Here is an 8,432-nt window from a genome sequence, read left to right as displayed (position 1 = left end):
GAGGATCACTCACTGTGTAACTGTACAGAGTCACTGTTTATTCAGCTGGGTGAGGGTCACTCACTGTGTAACTGTACAGAGTCACTGTTTATTCAGGGTGAGGATCACTCACTCTGTAACTGTACAGAGTCACTGTTTATTCAGCAGAGTGAGGATCACTCACTGTGTAACTGTACAGAGTCACTGTTTATTCAGCAGGGTGAGGATCACTCACTGTGTAACTGTACAGAGTCACTGTTTATTCAGCAGGGTGATGATCACTCACTGTGTAACTGTACAGAGTCACTGTTTATTCAGGGTGAGGATCACTCACGGTGTAACTGTACAGAGTCACTGTTTATTCAGCAGGGTGAGGATTACTCACTGTGTAACTGTACAGAGTCACTGTTTATTCAGCAGTGTGGCGATCACTCACTGTGTAACTGTACAGAGTCACTGTTTATTCAGCAGGGTGAGGATCACTCACTGTAACTGTACAGAGTCACTGTTTATTCAGCAGGGTGAGGATCACTCACTGTGTAACTGTAAAGAGTCACTGTTTATTCAGGGTGAGGATCACTCACTGTGTAACTGTACAGAGTCACTGTTTATTCAGGGTGAGGATCACTCACTGTGTAACTGTACAGAGTCACTGTTTATTCAGCAGGGTGAGGATCACTCACTGTGTAACTGTACAGATTCACTGTTTATTCAGCTGGGTGAGGGTCACTCACTGTGTAACTGTACAGAGTCACTGTTTATTCAGGGTGAGGATCACTCACTCTGTAACTGTACAGAGTCACTGTTTATTCAGCAGAGTGAGGATCACTCACTGTGTAACTGTACAGAGTCACTGTTTATTCAGCAGGGTGAGGATCACTCACTGTGTAACTGTACAGAGTCACTGTTTATTCAGCAGGGTGATGATCACTCACTGTGTAACTGTACAGAGTCACTGTTTATTCAGGGTGAGGATCACTCACGGTGTAACTGTACAGAGTCACTGTTTATTCAGCAGGGTGAGGATCACTCACTGTGTAACTGTACAGAGTCACTGTTTATTCAGCAGTGTGGCGATCACTCACTGTGTAACTGTACAGAGTCACTGTTTATTCAGCAGGGTGAGGATCACTCACTGTTTAACTGTACAGAGTCACTGTTTATTCAGCAGTGTGAGGATCACTCACTATGTAACTTTACAGAGTCACTGTTTATTCAGCAGCGTGAGGATCACTCTCTGTGTAACTGTACAGAGTCACTGTTTATTCAGCAGGGTGAGGATCACTCACTGTAACTGTACAGAGTCACTGTTTATTCAGCAGGGTGAGGATCACTCACTGTAACTGTACAGAGTCACTGTTTATTCAGCAGGGTGAGGATCACTCACTGTGTAACTGTAAAGAGTCACTGTTTATTCAGGGTGAGGATCACTCACTGTGTAACTGTACAGAGTCACTGTTTATTCAGGGCGAGGATCACTCACTGTGTAACTGTACAGAGTCACTGTTTATTCAGGGTGAGGATCACTCACTGTGTAACTGTACAGAGTCACTGTTTATTCAGCAGGGTGAGGATCACTCACTGTGTAACTGTACAGAGTCACTGTTTATTCAGCTGGGTGAGGGTCACTCACTGTGTAACTGTACAGAGTCACTGTTTATTCAGGGTGAGGATCACTCACTCTGTAACTGTACAGAGTCACTGTTTATTCAGCAGAGTGAGGATCACTCACTGTGTAACTGTACAGAGTCACTGTTTATTCAGCAGGGTGAGGATCACTCACTGTGTAACTATACAGATTCACTGTTTATTCAGCAGGGTGAGGATCACTCACTGTGTAACTGTACAGAGTCGCTGTTTATTCAGGGTGAGGATCACTCACTGTGTAACTGTACAGAGTCACTGTTTATTCAGGGTGAGGATCACTCACTGTGTAACTGTACAGAGTCACTGTTTATTTAGCAGGGTGAGGGTCACTCACTGTGTAACTGTACAGAGTCACTGTTTATTCAGGGTGAGGATCACTCACTGTGTAACTGTACAGAGTCACTGTTTATTCAGCTGGGTGAGGATCACTCACTGTGTAACTGTACAGAGTCACTGTTTATTCAGGGTGAGGATCACTCACTGTGTAACTGTACAGAGTCACTGTTTATTCAGCAGAGTGAGGATCACTCATTGTGTAACTGTGCAGAGTCACTGTTTATTCAGCAGGGTGAGGATCACTCACTGTGTAACTACACAGATTCACTGTTTATTCAGCAGGTTGAGGATCACTCACTGTGTAACTGTACAGAGTCGCTGTTTATTCAGGGTGAGGATCACTCACTGAGTAATTGTACAGAGACACTGTTTATTCTGGGTGAGGTCACTCACTGTGTAACTGTACAGAGTCACTGTTTATTCAGCAGGGTGAGGGTCACTCACTGTGTAACTGTACAGAGTCACTGTTTATTCATCAGTGTGAGGATCACTCACTATGTAACTGTACAGAGTCACTGTTTATTCAGGGTGAGGATCACTCACTGTGTAATTGTACAGAGTCACTGTTTATTCAGGGTGAGGGTCACTCACTGTGTAACTGTACAGAGTCACTGTTTATTCAGCAGGGTGAGGATCACTCACTGTGTAACTGTACAGAGTCACTGTTTATTCAGCAGGGTGATGATCACTCACTGTGTAACTGTACAGAGTCACTGTTTATTCAGCAGGGTGAGGATCACTCACTGTGTAACTGTACAGAGTCACTGTTTATTCAGCAGTGTGAGGTTCACTCACTATGTAACTGTACAGAGTCATTGTTAATTCAGCAGGGTGAGGATCACTCACTGTGTAACTGTACAGAGTCACTGTTTATTCAGCAGTGTGGCGATCACTCACTGTGTAACTGTACAGAGTCACTGTTTATTCAGCAGGGTGAGGATCACTCACTGTTTAACTGTACAGAGTCACTGTTTATTCAGCAGTGTGAGGATCACTCACTATGTAACTTTACAGAGTCACTGTTTATTCAGCAGCGTGAGGATCACTCTCTGTGTAACTGTACAGAGTCACTGTTTATTCAGCAGGGTGTGGATCACTCACTGTGTAACTGTACAGAGTCACTGTTTATTCAGCAGGGTGAGGATCACTCACTGTAACTGTACAGAGTCACTGTTTATTCAGCAGTGTGAGGATCACTCACTATGTAACTGCAAAGAGTCACTGTTTATTCAGCAGGGTGAGGATCACTCACTGTGTAACTGTAAAGAGTCACTGTTTATTCAGGGTGAGGATCACTCACTGTGTAAATGTACAGAGTCACTGTTTATTCAGGGTGAGGATCACTCACTGTGTAACTGTACAGAGTCACTGTTTATTCAGGGTGAGGATCACTCACTGTGTAACTACAGAGTCACTGTTTATTCAGCAGAGTGAGGATCACTCACTGTGTAACTGTACAGAGTCACTGTTTATTCAGGGTGAGGATCACTCACTGTGTAACTGTACAGAGTCACTGTTTATTCAGGGTGAGGGTCACTCACTGTGTAACTGTACAGAGTCACTGTTAATTCAGCAGGGTGAGGATCACTCACTGTGTAACTGTACAGAGTCACTGTTTATTCAGGGTGAGGATCACTCACTGTGTAACTGTACAGAGTCACTGTTTATTCAGGGTGAGGGTCACTCACTGTGTAACTGTACAGAGTCACTGTTTATTCAGCAGGGTGAGGATCACTCACTGCGTAACTGTGCAGAGTCACTGTTTATTCAGCAGGGCGAGGGGCACTCACTGTGTAACTGTACAGAGTCACTGTTTATTCAGCAGGGTGAGGATCACTCACTGTGTAACTGTAAAGAGTCACTGTTTATTCAGGGTGAGGATCACTCACTGTGTAACTGTACAGAGTCACTGTTTATTCAGGGTGAGGATCACTCACTGTGTAACTGTACAGAGTCACTGTTTATTCAGGGTGAGGATCACTCACTGTGTAACTGTACAGAGTCACTGTTTATTCAGCAGGGTGAGGATCACTCACTGTGTAACTGTACAGAGTCACTGTTTATTCAGCAGGGTGAGGGTCACTCACTGTGTAACTGTACAGAGTCACTGTTTATTCAGGGTGAGGATCTCTCACTGTGTAACTGTACAGAGTCACTGTTTATTCAGGGTGAGGATCACTCACTGTGTAACTGTACAGAGTCACTGTTTATTCAGCAGGGTGAGGGTCACTCACTGTGTAACTGTACAGAGTCACTGTTTATTCAGGGTGAGGATCACTCATTGTGTAACTGTACAGAGTCACTGTTTATTCAGGGTGAGGATCACTCACTGTGTAACTGTACAGAGTCACTTTTTATTCAGCGTGAGGATCACTCACTGTGTAACTGTACAGAGTCACTGTTTAATCAGGGTGAGGATCACTCACTGTGTAACTGTACAGAGTCACTGTTTATTCAGCAGGGTGAGGGTCACTCACTGTGTAACTGTACAGAGTCACTGTTTATTCAGGGTGAGGATCACTCACTGTGTAACTGTACAGAGTCACTGTTTATTCAGGGTGAGGATCACTCACTGTGTAACTGTACAGAGTCACTGTTTATTCAACAGTGTGAGGATCACTCACTGTGTAACTGTACAGAGTCACTGTTTATTCAGCAGGGTGAGGGTCACTCACTGTGTAACTGTACAGAGTCACTGTTTATTCAGGGTGAGGATCACTCACGGTGTAACTGTACAGAGTCACTGTTTATTCAGCAGGGTGAGGATCACTCACTGTGTAACTGTACAGTGTCACTGTTTATTCAGCAGGGCGAGGGTCACTCACTGTGTAACTGTACAGAGTCACTGTTTATTCAGGGTGAGGATCACTCACTGTGTAACTGTACAGAGTCACTGTTTATTCAGCTGGGTGAGGATCACTCACTGTGTAACTGTACAGAGTCACTGTTTATTCAGGGTGAGGATCACTCACTGTGTAACTGTACAGAGTCACTGTTTATTCAGCAGAGTGAGGATCACTCACTGTGTAACTGTGCAGAGTCACTGTTTATTCAGCAGGGTGAGGATCACTCACTGTGTAACTACACAGATTCAGTGTTTATTCAGCAGGTTGAGGATCACTCACTGTGTAACTGTACAGAGTCGCTGTTTATTCAGGGTGAGGATCACTCACTGAGTAATTGTACAGAGACACTGTTTATTCTGGGTGAGGTCACTCACTGTGTAACTGTACAGAGTCACTGTTTATTCAGCAGGGTGAGGGTCACTCACTGTGTAACTGTACAGAGTCACTGTTTATTCAGCAGTGTGAGGATCACTCACTATGTAACTGTACAGAGTCACTGTTTATTCAGGGTGAGGATCACTCACTGTGTAATTGTACAGAGTCACTGTTTATTCAGGGTGAGGGTCACTCACTGTGTAACTGTACAGAGTCACTGTTTATTCAGCAGGGTGAGGATCACTCACTGTGTAACTGTACAGAGTCACTGTTTATTCAGCAGGGTGATGATCACTCACTGTGTAACTGTACAGAGTCACTGTTTATTCAGCAGGGTGAGGATCACTCACTGTGTAACTGTACAAAGTCACTGTTTATTCAGCAGTGTGAGGTTCACTCACTATGTAACTGTACAGAGTCATTGTTAATTCAGCAGGGTGAGGATCACTCACTGTGTAACTGTACAGAGTCACTGTTTATTCAGCAGTGTGGCGATCACTCACTGTGTAACTGTACAGAGTCACTGTTTATTCAGCAGGGTGAGGATCACTCACTGTTTAACTGTACAGAGTCACTGTTTATTCAGCAGTGTGAGGATCACTCACTATGTAACTTTACAGAGTCACTGTTTATTCAGCAGCGTGAGGATCACTCTCTGTGTAACTGTACAGAGTCACTGTTTATTCAGCAGGGTGTGGATCACTCACTGTGTAACTGTACAGAGTCACTGTTTATTCAGCAGGGTGAGGATCACTCACTGTAACTGTACAGAGTCACTGTTTATTCAGCAGTGTGAGGATCACTCACTATGTAACTGTACAGAGTCACTGTTTATTCAGCAGGGTGAGGATCACTCACTGTGTAACTGTAAAGAGTCACTGTTTATTCAGGGTGAGGATCACTCACTGTGTAACTGTACAGAGTCACTGTTTATTCAGGGTGAGGATCACTCACTGTGTAACTGTACAGAGTCACTGTTTATTCAGGGTGAGGATCACTCACTGTGTAACTGTACAGAGTCACTGTTTATTCAGCAGAGTGAGGATCACTCACTGTGTAACTGTACAGAGTCACTGTTTATTCAGGGTGAGGATCACTCACTGTGTAACTGTACAGAGTCACTGTTTATTCAGCAGGGTGAGGATCACTCACTGCGTAACTGTGCAGAGTCACTGTTTATTCAGCAGGGCGAGGGGCACTCACTGTGTAACTGTACAGAGTCACTGTTTATTCAGCAGGGTGAGGATCACTCACTGTGTAACTGTAAAGAGTCACTGTTTATTCAGGGTGAGGATCACTCACTGTGTAACTGTACAGAGTCACTGTTTATTCAGGGTGAGGATCACTCACTGTGTAACTGTACAGAGTCACTGTTTATTCAGGGTGAGGATCACTCACTGTGTAACTGTACAGAGTCACTGTTTATTCAGGGTGAGGATCACTCACTGTGTAACTGTACAGAGTCACTGTTTATTCAGCAGGGTGAGGATCACTCACTGTGTAACTGTACAGAGTCACTGTTTATTCAGCAGGGTGAGGGTCACTCACTGTGTAACTGTACAGAGTCACTGTTTATTCAGGGTGAGGATCACTCATTGTGTAACTGTACAGAGTCACTGTTTATTCAGGGTGAGGATCACTCACTGTGTAACTGTGCAGAGTCACTTTTTATTCAGCGTGAGGATCACTCACTGTGTAACTGTACAGAGTCACTGTTTAATCAGGGTGAGGATCACTCACTGTGTAACTGTACAGAGTCACTGTTTATTCAGCAGGGTGAGGGTCACTCACTGTGTAACTGTACAGAGTCACTGTTTATTCAGGGTGAGGATCACTCACTGTGTAACTGTACAGAGTCACTGTTTATTCAGGGTGAGGATCACTCACTGTGTAACTGTACAGAGTCACTGTTTATTCAACAGTGTGAGGATCACTCACTGTGTAACTGTACAGAGTCACTGTTTATTCAGCAGGGTGAGGGTCACTCACTGTGCAACTGTACAGAGTCACTGTTTATTCAGGGTGAGGATCACTCACGGTGTAACTGTACAGAGTCACTGTTTATTCAGCAGGGTGAGGATCACTCACTGTGTAACTGTACAGTGTCACTGTTTATTCAGCAGGGCGAGGGTCACTCACTGTGCAACTGTACAGAGTCACTGTTTATTCAGGGTGAGGGTCACTCACTGTGTAACTGTACAGAGTCACTGTTTATTCAGCAGGGTGAGGATCACTCACTGTGTAACTGTACAGAGTCACTGTTTATTCAGCAGGGTGATGATCACTCACTGTGTAACTGTACAGAGTCACTGTTTATTCAGGGTGAGGATCACTCACGGTGTAACTGTACAGAGTCACTGTTTATTCAGCAGGGTGAGGATCACTCACTGTGTAACTGTACAGAGTCACTATTTATTCAGCAGTGTGAGGATCACTCACTATGTAACTGTACAGAGTCACTGTTTATTCAGGGTGAGGATCACTCACTGTGTAATTGTACAGAGTCACTGTTTATTCAGGGTGAGGGTCACTCACTGTGTAACTGTACAGAGTCACTGTTAATTCAGCAGGGTGAGGATCACTCACTGTGTAACTGTACAGAGTCACTGTTTATTCAGCAGTGTGGCGATCACTCACTGTGTAACTGTACAGAGTCACTGTTTATTCAGCAGGGTGAGGATCACTCACTGTTTAACTGTACAGAGTCACTGTTTATTCAGCAGTGTGAGGATCACTCACTATGTAACTTTACAGAGTCACTGTTTATTCAGCAGCGTGAGGATCACTCTCTGTGCAACTGTACAGAGTCACTGTTTATTCAGCAGGGTGAGGATCACTCACTGTAACTGTACAGAGTCACTGTTTATTCAGCAGGGTGAGGATCACTCACTGTAACTGTACAGAGTCACTGTTTATTCAGCAGGGTGAGGATCACTCACTGTGTAACTGTAAAGAGTCACTGTTTATTCAGGGTGAGGATCACTCACTGTGTAACTGTACAGAGTCACTGTTTATTCAGGGCGAGGATCACTCACTGTGTAACTGTACAGAGTCACTGTTTATTCAGGGTGAGGATCACTCACTGTGTAACTGTACAGAGTCACTGTTTATTCAGCAGGGTGAGGATCACTCACTGTGTAACTGTACAGAGTCACTGTTTATTCAGCTGGGTGAGGGTCACTCACTGTGTAACTGTACAGAGTCACTGTTTATTCAGGGTGAGGATCACTCACTCTGTAACTGTACAGA

Source organism: Scyliorhinus torazame, chromosome 26 (assembly GCF_047496885.1).
Source record: "Scyliorhinus torazame isolate Kashiwa2021f chromosome 26, sScyTor2.1, whole genome shotgun sequence".
Lineage (NCBI taxonomy): Eukaryota > Metazoa > Chordata > Chondrichthyes > Carcharhiniformes > Scyliorhinidae > Scyliorhinus > Scyliorhinus torazame.
The sequence above is the reverse complement of the archived record's forward strand: the minus strand, read 5'-3'. Positions refer to the sequence as shown.